At 46.1% G+C, this 11,213-nt stretch overlaps 1 long non-coding RNA gene across 1 annotated transcript; it reads right to left on the bottom strand.

Moving 5' to 3' along the window:
* Nucleotides 1-684: 684 nt before the first annotated feature.
* On the bottom strand, nucleotides 685-2,907 carry LOC133278232 (uncharacterized). Its single transcript, XR_009746486.1, has 2 exons — nucleotides 2,711-2,907; nucleotides 685-935 (listed from the first exon to the last, which is right to left on the bottom strand). It is a non-coding gene; the product is annotated as an uncharacterized LOC133278232 (long non-coding RNA).
* Between the last annotated feature and the right edge of the window lie 8,306 nt (nucleotides 2,908-11,213).

Genomic DNA, 11,213 nt, shown 5'->3' with positions numbered 1-11,213 from the left:
TTTTCTACATTAGTAGCTATCAACATCACACAAAGGTAGGTATTCTTACAGCATTTTGAGCTTTAAAGGTTTTTTTTTGTTGTTGTTGTTCTTCTCCAACTGTAAATTGGTTATGCTGGTCATGGTTACATCTGCACATCACGCATCCTTGGAGTAAAGTGCTGCTCAGCGTCCTGATGTAATTTTGCTACTTACTCAAATGACAGATCCTAAAAGAAGTTTACCCGTCTTCTGGGAGAAAAGACTTCAGCCAAACCCACCTACTTGTATGAGGCTAAAGATCTTTTGCTAAAGCTAAGGTCTAAGGATGGCTGTGGGGAATGGATGCAAGAGTTGGAACAGTTCTGAATAAGCAATAGTAATGAAGATTAGTGAGCCATTCTGACAGTCTAATAACATCAGAATCTTCCATAAAGTCATTAACTATAGTCTTTCAAAAACAAGAGAGAGATATGCTGCTCTTTTATATCTATATATTGAATATATGTATATTTAACATCTTACTACATTTTTTGTAGTTATGATGCATACATGCCCTATTACAGAAATTCAATTTCTTATTGTTGGATTCTGGGGGAACTTGATTCTTTTATTCCTTCTTGCAAAACCCAAGAAGGGAAAGAGATGTAGATAGCTTGCTCCTACAGCAGACAATGTTACAAAGGATGGAAAAGCAAGGAAAAGGGCTGGAGAACACTATTATTGATGGAAACACTGGGCTCCCACCAGGAGAGAGGCAGATGACAGAGCAGAGCTATGCTGGGGTAGGAAGGACACATAGCACTCCAATCTTCAAACGGCATCAAAGGAGACCGCACTGTGCACTCCTCCAGAATTCCCAGCATCTGACTTCACTCTGACCAAAATGTCTCTGTCTAGGGACTGCTGACAACACACAGCTGCTCCCTCCCCAGACACAGATGGAAGCCTCACTTCTGAAAGAAGAAAATAATCACGACCTTTTCATTATTTTACATCTGTGCACCTGCAGATAGAAACAGGAGGTGCAGGCAGACATTGATCATCTACCCTTCCCTGCAGCTCTCACTGCAGTCTGGTTATTTTCCGTTTATGCATCAATATGTGGAAGGCAGCACCACCCTCTCCTTCCCTCACTGATCTGGAGAGCATCAGTTGTCATAATGATGACTAACTCCAAGTCATTGCCTACCCTGCGAGCTCTACCTCCAACAAGGCAGAGTGGTATAACCACTGATGACACGCTCACCTACCTGGCTGGAGGCCCTGCCGCTGGAAAGAGTAACAGCTTGTTGTGAGTCGTTATTAATGAATCTGGTAACTCCCTCTGCCCATGGCAGACATGAGGGCTATTCTCTTTTTGTACCAACTTAGTAATGCACAGTCCCACAGACAACTGAAAATAGAGAAAATGAAGTTGTCTTCAGCTTCCAGACTGGAAGAGAACTTTACAAAACTGCCAGAATTAGCTACAACACTTCCCATCATTGCCCAATAAAGCAGTACTGAAAGAAAATCGTTCAGAATGAGATCTTCCTCACTGCTGCATGCAGCAAGCCCAGAGCTATTGGAGACCTACCATTTACTCCCATGGGTGCACAAATTAAATTGTGAACTACTGGAAAGAACTATTAAAAAAAAAAAAATAAAAATTGAGACTTCTGCTGCATATTCGAAGAATTCACTTGGAGAAGGAACATCTTCTTTGTAAGATCCAGGTGCCACATCACCCTAATGAGTAAGGCTAACTCCTCCGAATCTGAACAGCTAACAAATGGAGTAATTTGGGATTAAACTAGTTTGTGCTGTAGCTAGTAGTCAGGACAAAGCAAAATTATTGTGACAAATGGCTTTGGCTCTCTGAAGAATATCAGATCTTTACAGAGTTTGTGAAATCAGGATTCTAAGGAGAAAGTCTTAGTGAGTATTGGAAAAACAGCCTGTACAGTTACATGTGTACAGAAGAACATAAAGGAAGACCATATGGGTAAAGAAAAGATGTGAAAGCAACCCTTCAGGTGCAATAAAAACCCCCAGAGCCAAAATACTCATTGCAAATGGCAGGGATATCATGAACATAATAAAACAACTGTTTTGCAAGGGCATATCCCAGTTTTCAAAAACTACAAAGAAGCACACAAAATAAATAAACACATAACTAAGCCCAAAATACAGTTTTATCTGTAGCTAGTGGGCAAGTCATGAAGTAAAAAAAAAAAGACATTCCTAATGATACAGAAAGAGAATTCTGCATGAGAGTAAAAGCTGAACTTCCTGGAGAGCAGTGGCTCCAAACACAACATTACCACAGTCACAATCTAGAGGAACACATACATATCATGAGATTTTAGAATGGAAATGCCAGCTTGTTTCACAAAGTGGCGTAAAAAGCTAAAAAGAATCCCCTAAACTCTTAGTCTTTATGCCAAGTCTGCACCTCTGTTATACACACTGCCCTGCTCTGCAATGCATGGAAAACCAGGAAGGTTTCAGAAAACCCAGGATGCTGTGTTAGGAGCCAGGCAATTAAGATTAATTAGCAAATACTGAAAAGGCAGGTATGTCTTAAGCCCTGACATTTACTTCAGGGCTTAGATTCAACACTGGCTAGTACTAGAAACACAAATTTATGACCTGGAGGCCATTGTGCCTCATTAAAGAGCCTTATGAAGCCCACAGATTCATTTCAAGTAGCTATGCATGCATAAGATAGGAAAAAAGGCTGTCCCACCTCTGTTCATCATAACTCCAGTTCCTCTCTCCCCCAGACCCTGTGTCTACAAGCTCAGTCAGATCATTGACCCAATCCAGTAGCATAACAACCTAGAAAAGACCATTTGTCAGACGTATCAACTCCCTGATCCAAATCAGCTGCACAAATGCTAGAGCAGGAACATATTCAGAGGAGGAAGAACAAGGCTGTTGGTATTTTTAGGAATGTCCAGGATGCAGCTTCAAGTGATCACAGGAAAAAAAGTCCAAGCAACTTCCTGGAGCACTGTGCTTCTGGAGTACAAACTTAAAAAACTCAAAATCATAGATCATTTAGATTGCACAAGGCCTTTAAGATCATCAAGTCTAACCATTAACCTAGCACTGCTAAATCCACCATTAACCATGTCCCTAAGCGCCACATCAAAGACTTTTAAACATTCAACCACTTTGCTGTCAGCCAGTTCCACTGCTTGACAACCATTTCAGTGCAGATTTTTTTCCTCATACCCGGTCTAAACCTCCCCTGGCACAGCCCGAGGCCATTACCTCTTGTCCTATCTCTTGTTACCTGGGAGAACAGACCTACCCCCACCTCACTACAACCTACTTTCAGGTAGTTGTAGAGAGTGATAAGGTCCCCCCTGAGCTTTCTCTTCTCCAGACTGAACACCCCCAGTTCCCTCAGCTACTCCTCATCAGACTTGTGCTCCAAACCCTTCACCAGCTTCATTGCCCTTCTCTGGACCTGCTCCAGCACCTCAATGTCTCTCTTGTAGTGAGGGGCCCAGAACTGAACACAGGATTTGAGGTGCAGCCTCACCAGTGCCAAGTACAGGGGGATGATCACTGCCCTGCCCCTGCTGGCCACACTATGTCTGATACAGGCCAGGATGCTGTTGGCACTCTTGGCTGCCTGGGCACAAGCCGGCTCATGTTCAGCTCTGTCAATCAGCACCCCCACGTCCTTTTCCACATAGCAGCTTTCCAGCCACTCTTCCCCAAGCCTGTAGCGCTGTGTGAGGTTGTGGCCCAACTGCAGGACCCAAATACAGTTGCTGAACTTCAGACAATGGGCCTGTTCAGATCCCTCTGCAGAGCCTTCCTACCCTCCAGCAGACCAACACTCACTGCCCAGCTTGGTGTTGTCTGCAAATTTACTGAGAGTGCACTCAATTCCCTCATCCAGGCCACTGATGTAGATATTAAACAGAATTGTCCCCAGTACTGAGCCCTGGGGAACACCACCTGTGAGGATCTGCCAACTGGATTTATCTCCCTTCACCACCACTCTTTGCACCTGGCCATCCAGCCAGTTTTCTACACAGTGAACAGCATACCCATCCAAGCCATGAGCAGTCAGTTTATCTAGGAGAATGCTGTAGGAAATGGTGTCTAATGATGACTTAATGAAGTCTAGGTAGACAAAATCCACAGTGTTTCCCCCATATAGTAGGTGGGTCACCTTGTCACAGAAGAAGATAAAGTTAGTCAAGAAGCACCCACCTTTCCTAAACACACGTTGACTGGGCCTGATCAGCTGCTTGTCCTGTATGTGCCACATGATGGCACTCAAGATGATCTACTCCGTAACCTTCACTGGCCCCAAGGTCAGACCAACAGGCCTGCAGTTCCCCTGATCCTCCTTCTGACTCTTCTGGTGGATGGGCATCACATTTGCTAACTTACAGTCAACTGGGGCCTTCCCGCTTAGTTAGGACTTGAGAAACGATTAAAAGTGGCTTGGTGAGCACTCCCAGCTTGGTGAGTGGCTTGGTGGGCTCTCTCAGTACCGTTGAGTAGATGCCATCTGGCCCTGTGGACTTGTGTGTGTCTAAGTGGAGTAGCAGGCTGCTAACCTGGACTGGATTATGGGGACATCATTCTGCTCTACATCCCTGTCTTCCAGGGGCTGGGTGCTCAGGGAACAACTGGTCTTACTATCAAAGACTGAGGCAAAGAAGACATGAAGTACCTCAGCCTTTTCTTCATCCTTCGCCACTGTGTTTCCCTCTGGATCCAGAAAAAGATGGAGATTCTTCTTACCCCTCCTTTTGTTGCTATTGTATTTACACCAATGTTTTTATTGTCTTTCACAGCAAGAGTCAGGTTAAGTTCTAGTTGGGTTTTGGCCCTTCCATTTTCTCCTTGCATACCCTTGTGACATCCTTGTAGGCCTCCTGAGTGGCTGCCACTTCTTCCAGAGGTCATAAACTCTCATTTTTTCCCTGAGTTCCAGCCAAAACCCTCTGTTCAGCCAGGCTGGTCTACTTGCCCACCAGCTCACCTTTTGGCATATGGATATGGCCTGCTCTTGCCTCTTTGAGATTTCCTTCTTGAAGAATGTCCAACTGTCCTGGACTTCTTTGCCTTTCAGGACTGCCCCCAAGGGGCTCCATCACCTAGGCTCCTAAACAGGACCAAGTCTGCCCTATGGAAGCCCCAGGCAGCAGTTCTGCTGACCCACCTCCTTACTTATCCAAGAAATGAAAACTCTATCATTTTTGTGATTGCTGTGCCCAAGATGGACTCCAACCATTGCATCAACCACAACTCCTTCTCTGTTCACAAACAAGAGGTCCAGTGGGGCTCCTTCCCTAGTTGGCTCGCTCAACAACTATGTCAGGAAGTTATCTTTCACACAGTCTTAGACTGTTTCCTTTCTGCTGTATTGTAGTTCCAGCAGACATCTGGTAAGTTGAAGTCCCCAGTGAGAACGAGGGCTCGTGAGTGAGACTTGTTCCAGCTGCTTATAGAATATTTGGTCTGCCTCTTCATCCTGGTTGGGTGGTCCTTAACACAATCCCACCATGACAGCTGCCATGTTGGCCTTCCCCCTGTTTCTTACCCTTAAGAATCTTACCCTTAAGAACCCTATCATCATTATCATTAAGCTCTAGACAATCAGAACACCCTCCAGCTGTCCTGGGTTCAGCTGTAACAGCTAGAAACATACGCTGTGCCCCATGCCACTGCCCAGAGCACTATCCTGGGCCTTGAGAAACAAAATTGTGTGGTGACACGGCACCCCAGAGAGAATTGAGTCAGACAATGGGACTCATTTTCAGAACAACCTTATGGACAGTTGGGTCAAAGAGCATGGCATTGAGTGGGTATATCCCATCCTCTACCATGCAGCAGCCTCTGGGAAAATCAAATGGTACAATGGGCTGTTAAAAACTGCAGTGAGAGCAATGGGTGGGGGAACTTTCAAGCGTTGGGATACACACTTACCAAAGGCCACCTGGTTGGTCAACACCAGAGGATCTGCCAACAGGGCCAGCCCAGCCCAGTCAGAACTTTTACATATTGTAGAGGGGGATAAAGCTCCTGTGGTGCACATAAGGAATTCGGTGGGGAAGACAGTCTGGGTTATTCCTGCTTCAGGTAAAGGCAAACCCACTCATGGATTGCTTTTGCTCAGGGACCCGGATATCCTTGGTGGGAAATGCGGGAAGATGGGGAAGTTCGATGTGTACCTCAAGAGGGTTTGATTTTGGGGGAAAGAGCCAATGAACTCAAGTATATGCTGCTGCATGCAGTATAACACTTCTACAGCAGCTAAATGACCATTTCCGCCACTCTGGGCTTTGAAAATATGTGCTGTCATGATCATCAGCAGAGAATAAACTCATGGGAAAAGCTGTAAGCAGCAGTAGGAGTCTCCCAGAATTGTTCTCAGGTCACCAGTGACTGGCCCTGACTTTCCTCCTACCATCATTACGACAAAGGAATTTTGGTGAAACCAGACAAACTCAGCAGTGACCAGATGAGTTCCGCAGTGCCATCAGCAGGCAACAATCCAACACTGCACACTGTCTCTCCTGCCCTGAAAGACGGTTACAACAGATGAAGCCCGACATCATGGACTAAATAACTCAGTGAGCTTTATAGGGATGAACCATGGACTAAGGAGTGATATCTGGCTCTGTGTTTGTGTGCGTGTGTGTGTGTGTGTGTATGTATACCAAAAGACAAAAAGCAATGGTACATTATAAAATGTGGGACTTGAGCATGATGTGAATTGTATGGATAAGGGATGGACACAGTCCTGAGTTCAGCTATAACAGTTATTTTTTCCTCTTTCCTAGTGGCTGGTGCAGTGCTGTATTTTGGCTTTAGTCTGAGAACAATGCTGATGACACAATGAAGTTTTACTTACTGCTAAGTAGCGTTACCCTGGTCAAGGACTTTTCAGTCTCATGCTCTGCCAGTGAGGAGGGGACAAGAAGCTGGGAGAAAGCAGAGACAGGATGCCTGACCCAGACTAGCCAAAGGGGTGTTCCATACCACAGCATGTCACGCCCAGTATATAAACTGGGCGGACTTACCCAGAAGGGACCAGTGGCTGCTTTGGTCAGGCTGGGTATCAATAGGTGGGTGGTGAGCAATTGTTTTGTGCATCATTTGTATTTATTGTGTTTTTTTCTTTTTTCTTTTCTTTCTCTTTTTAGTTTTATATTTTCTTCCCTTGTTATTTCCCTTATCATTATTATTAGCAGCAGTAGCAGTAGTGGTTTGTGTTATACCTTAGTTACTGGACTGTTCGTATCTCAACCCATGGGAGTTACATTCTTTTGATTCTCCTCCCCATCCCATCTGGAGCTGTAGGGGAAAAGGGGAAAGGGAACAGGCAGCTGTCTGGTTCTGAGTTACCAGCTGGGCTTAAACCACAACACCAGCATACAGGACTACCCCACCACCTCTTCTTCCCTGTCTATCCCTTCTGAAGAGTTTGTAGCCATCCATTGGAGCCCTCCAGTTGTGCTGGATCCTTCTGCACCACCACCACCCCCACCCCACCCCGCGCCGCCCTTGAAATTATGATGCCCTGAGCATCAGGTTATGATAATTTTCCTTCATAAATACTGGCCCACAGCCTACAAAAAGTAGTTCACCCTTGTTTCACAGAAAGGAAGCGACCTTGAAGGGGGATTACTTTTGGATGGGTCTTGTGTAGTTATGGCACTGCAGCCTTGCAAAGCACAAGGAAAGACTGAACTAGGTTTCCAGGGCTGTGGATAAGATAAAACCACACAAAGCTGTGAAATGGAAACATTAACTGACAAGAAGCAGGGGCCAGTGCAGTGTTAGATGCAGTCTGAAAAAAAAGCTGAAAGGCAGGGCAGCTGTAAGATGAAGGACACAAAGCAGAGGAAGAAGAATGTCAATGAGACATGGGACAAGGACAAGGGGTGTCTTGTAGTGCAAACAGAACAAGGAAAACAGATGCGTCCCAACAAGAGGCTGGACTAGAAGCCCCCTTCTCTAGCAGGTGAGGAACGCATGACACAGTGCCAACATGTCTCCCACCATGCATAGCCCTATAGCCTGTAACAAGGCTACACAGCCCCTAGTGTCTTAACCCACACTGATGCACCTCTTCTCTGCCTGTCCTCCTCCCAGTCCATGGCATGCTTCAGCTCCAAGCCCACTGCTGTGCATCAGCTGACAAAAGTTGCAAATCAGGCCAAAATGGTGCTATGTGTTCACCCCCTTTTGCACCAAGGCCTGGAGCAAGTGCTACCTGTGTGGTTGCTCTTGCTGGATGCATCTGACCTGAAAGAACCAGCACAATTTTCATAGAGCACATAATATAACGTGTCTCACATTATATAGGGAACAGATGCCAAAGTGAGAGTAGTGGAGTTTTTCTGCATATTTTCACATTTGAGAGGCAAGAGGCTTGTCTTTTATTCAGGGAAATGCAGTAGTAAAACAAGGAGAAAAAAGATCCTTGCTCACTGGAGATGAACCACAGACTACAAGAGGGTGCATCATTTAGCTATTCTTAAAGGATTTGATGAGGTGCTTAATGAGCTGGAACACACCAAGGATATAACACATACTAATGATATAAATCCCAGTTTGCTACCAAAACAAATATATGCAGATGGCACCCAGTCAGCACTGAGACATGAATTAGAAGTCAGTTCAACTGGACTAGGTGATGAGATTAGTTACTGTGAAGAACACACAGGCACTGAGTGGGTTAATACTATGATATCCATAATGAAGTCAAATTAGAGAGAGGCAGAATGTCTTTTAAAAGCTGTGAATGTGTGAGGTTTGCATGAAATATAGGAAATTGTACAAAAGAGCTATCAAAATCTCCAGAGACTCCTGTTTAATTTTGATCCAAGGTTGGCACAGAACTGATTGCACGAAAGAAGCAAAATGCCTAAGTGTGCTGCTAATCCAGTCACTCCTTTTCACGAAGCTTTTACAGAGACAACTTGTAGTAATGCAGTACTGCAGGACATGCCCGTGATGCCAAAGCACCTGTGCTCCTGAGCTTGCTGACTCAGGAGCTTGCTGAAAGCTGAAACTGCTTGATTTGTTCCTCTATACCTTTGACAGGGCACAAGGCTGTGGACATGAGGTTCTCAATGACTTTGTGTCAGTCTTCACCGGCAAGTGCTCTGACCACACTGCCCAAGTCTTGGAAGGCAGATTCAGGGACTGTGAGAGTGAAGACCTTACATCCACTGTAGGACACATCAGGTTTGAGATCATTTTAGGAACCTGAAGGTGTACAAGTCCATAGGACCTGATGAAATCCGTCTGCAGGGTCTTGAAGGAGCTGTCAAATGAAGTTGCTAAGCCACTGGCCATCATATCTGAAAAATCATGGCAGTCAGGTGAAGTTCCCGATGACTGGAAAAAGGGAAATATAACCCCCATTTTCAAGAAGGGGAAAATGGATGACCCAGGGAACTACAGACCAGTCAGTCTCACCTCTGTGCCTGGCAAAATCTGGGAGCAGATTCTCCTGGAAGGCGTGCTAAGGCACATGAAAAACAACAAGGTGGTCTGTGACAGCCAATCATTAAGGGGAAATCCTGTTTGTCCAATATGGCGGCCTTCTATGATGGGGTTACAGAACTGATGGACAGGGTACAGCAGTTGATGTCATCTACCTGGACTTGTGAAAAATGCTCAACACTGTCCCACACGACGTCCTTGTCTCTAAATTGGAGAGACATCAATTTGATGGGGTGGACCACTCATCAACAGCTCAATATCCAATTGGAGACCAATAACAAGTCGTGTCCCTCAGGGATCAGTGTTGGGATCGGTCCTGTTCAACATCTTTGTTGGTGACATGGACAGTGGGATTGAGTGCGCCCTCAGCAAGTTTGCCGATGACACCAAGCTGTGTGGTTCGGTTGATATGCTGCAGGGAAGGAATGCCATCCAGAGGGACCTTGACACGCTTGTGAGTTGGGCTGATGCCAACCTCATGAAGTTTAACCATGCCAAGTGCAAGGTCCTACACCTGGGTTGGGGCAATCCCAGACACAGCTACGGGCTGGGCAGAGAAGAGATTCAGAGCAGCCCTGCAGAGAAGGACTTGGGGGGTGTTGGCTGATGAGAAGCTGAACATGAGCCGGCTTCAGCGTGTGCTTGCAGCCCAGAAAGCCAACTGTATCCTGGGCTGCATCAAAAGAAGCGTGACCAGTGAGTCAAAGGATTTAGCAATAGGACAAGGGGTAATGGGTTTAAACTTAAAAAGGGGAAGTTTAGATTGGATATAAGGAAGAAATTCTTTACTGTGAGGATGGTTAGGCACTGGAACAGGTTGCCCAAAGAAAGCGTAAATGCTCCATCTCTGGCAGTGGTCAAGGCCAGGCTGGACAGAACCTTGGGTGACATGGTCTAGGGTGAGGCATCCCTGCCCATGGCAGGGGGCTGGAACTTAATGATCTTAAGGTCTTTTCCAGCCCTAACTATTCTATGATTCTAGTCTGTAATTCTTTGTTTGTTTGAATCTACGAGGGGTTCCTCAACCCTTTGGCATTTTCTTTGTCAGTAGGGTCAGCGGCACTTTCAGTTTACTTTGGGAACTGAAGTACAGTGTTCAGGGCAGAGGAGAGAGTAAATGAAACATACTTGCTGAATAATGGCAGGCAAAGGAACAACAGTGCCATAAACCTATTTCTGTAAAAGCTGTTTTGCAGTGACTTTCTCTCCATCTTGTCTCAAGATACGTTTGTTTAGGGATTCTGATTGCCTTGCAGTTGTTTGGGTTTTTAGACCAAAAAAAAAAAAAAAAAACAACAAAAAAAAAAAACCACTTTAAAAAACGCACGCACACAAACACCCCCACCCTAAGCGCTCACTACGAAACAAGCCCTTGTGGAACTTCCTTCTCTCCACCCCTCTCGCTTTTCCAGTTCTCCTGCTCTCCCCCCGCCCTCCGGGTGTATCTGCGCGGTCCCCGGGGCACAGTGGAACGTGGAAGTTCAATCCCAGTTCAGGGGCGGGCAGGGAACATTCCGTACCCGGCACTGCTCTAGCACACCGTCCACAGCACGGTGGCGGCAGCGGAGGAGCGAGGCGACAGCGGCGGAGTTGAGCCCGGGTTGTGCCGGCGGTGCGGCCACTGCGGGTCCCGCACGTCGGCATGTGGCTGCCCCGCGGAGTTTCCCCTTCCTCCCGTCCGACGTGAGCAGTGGGATTTCACTCCCCTCGCTGTAAAACGAGTGGGGAAAGACTTTTCCTTCGCTTCCCCCTCGGCT

This window comes from Pezoporus flaviventris, unplaced genomic scaffold (assembly GCF_033815535.1).
Source record: "Pezoporus flaviventris isolate CSIRO_AGI_PZ_B2104156 unplaced genomic scaffold, CSIRO_AGI_Pfla_v1 ptg000064l, whole genome shotgun sequence".
Taxonomy (NCBI): domain Eukaryota; kingdom Metazoa; phylum Chordata; class Aves; order Psittaciformes; family Psittacidae; genus Pezoporus; species Pezoporus flaviventris.
This window is presented reverse-complemented; position numbering and strand designations above follow the sequence as displayed.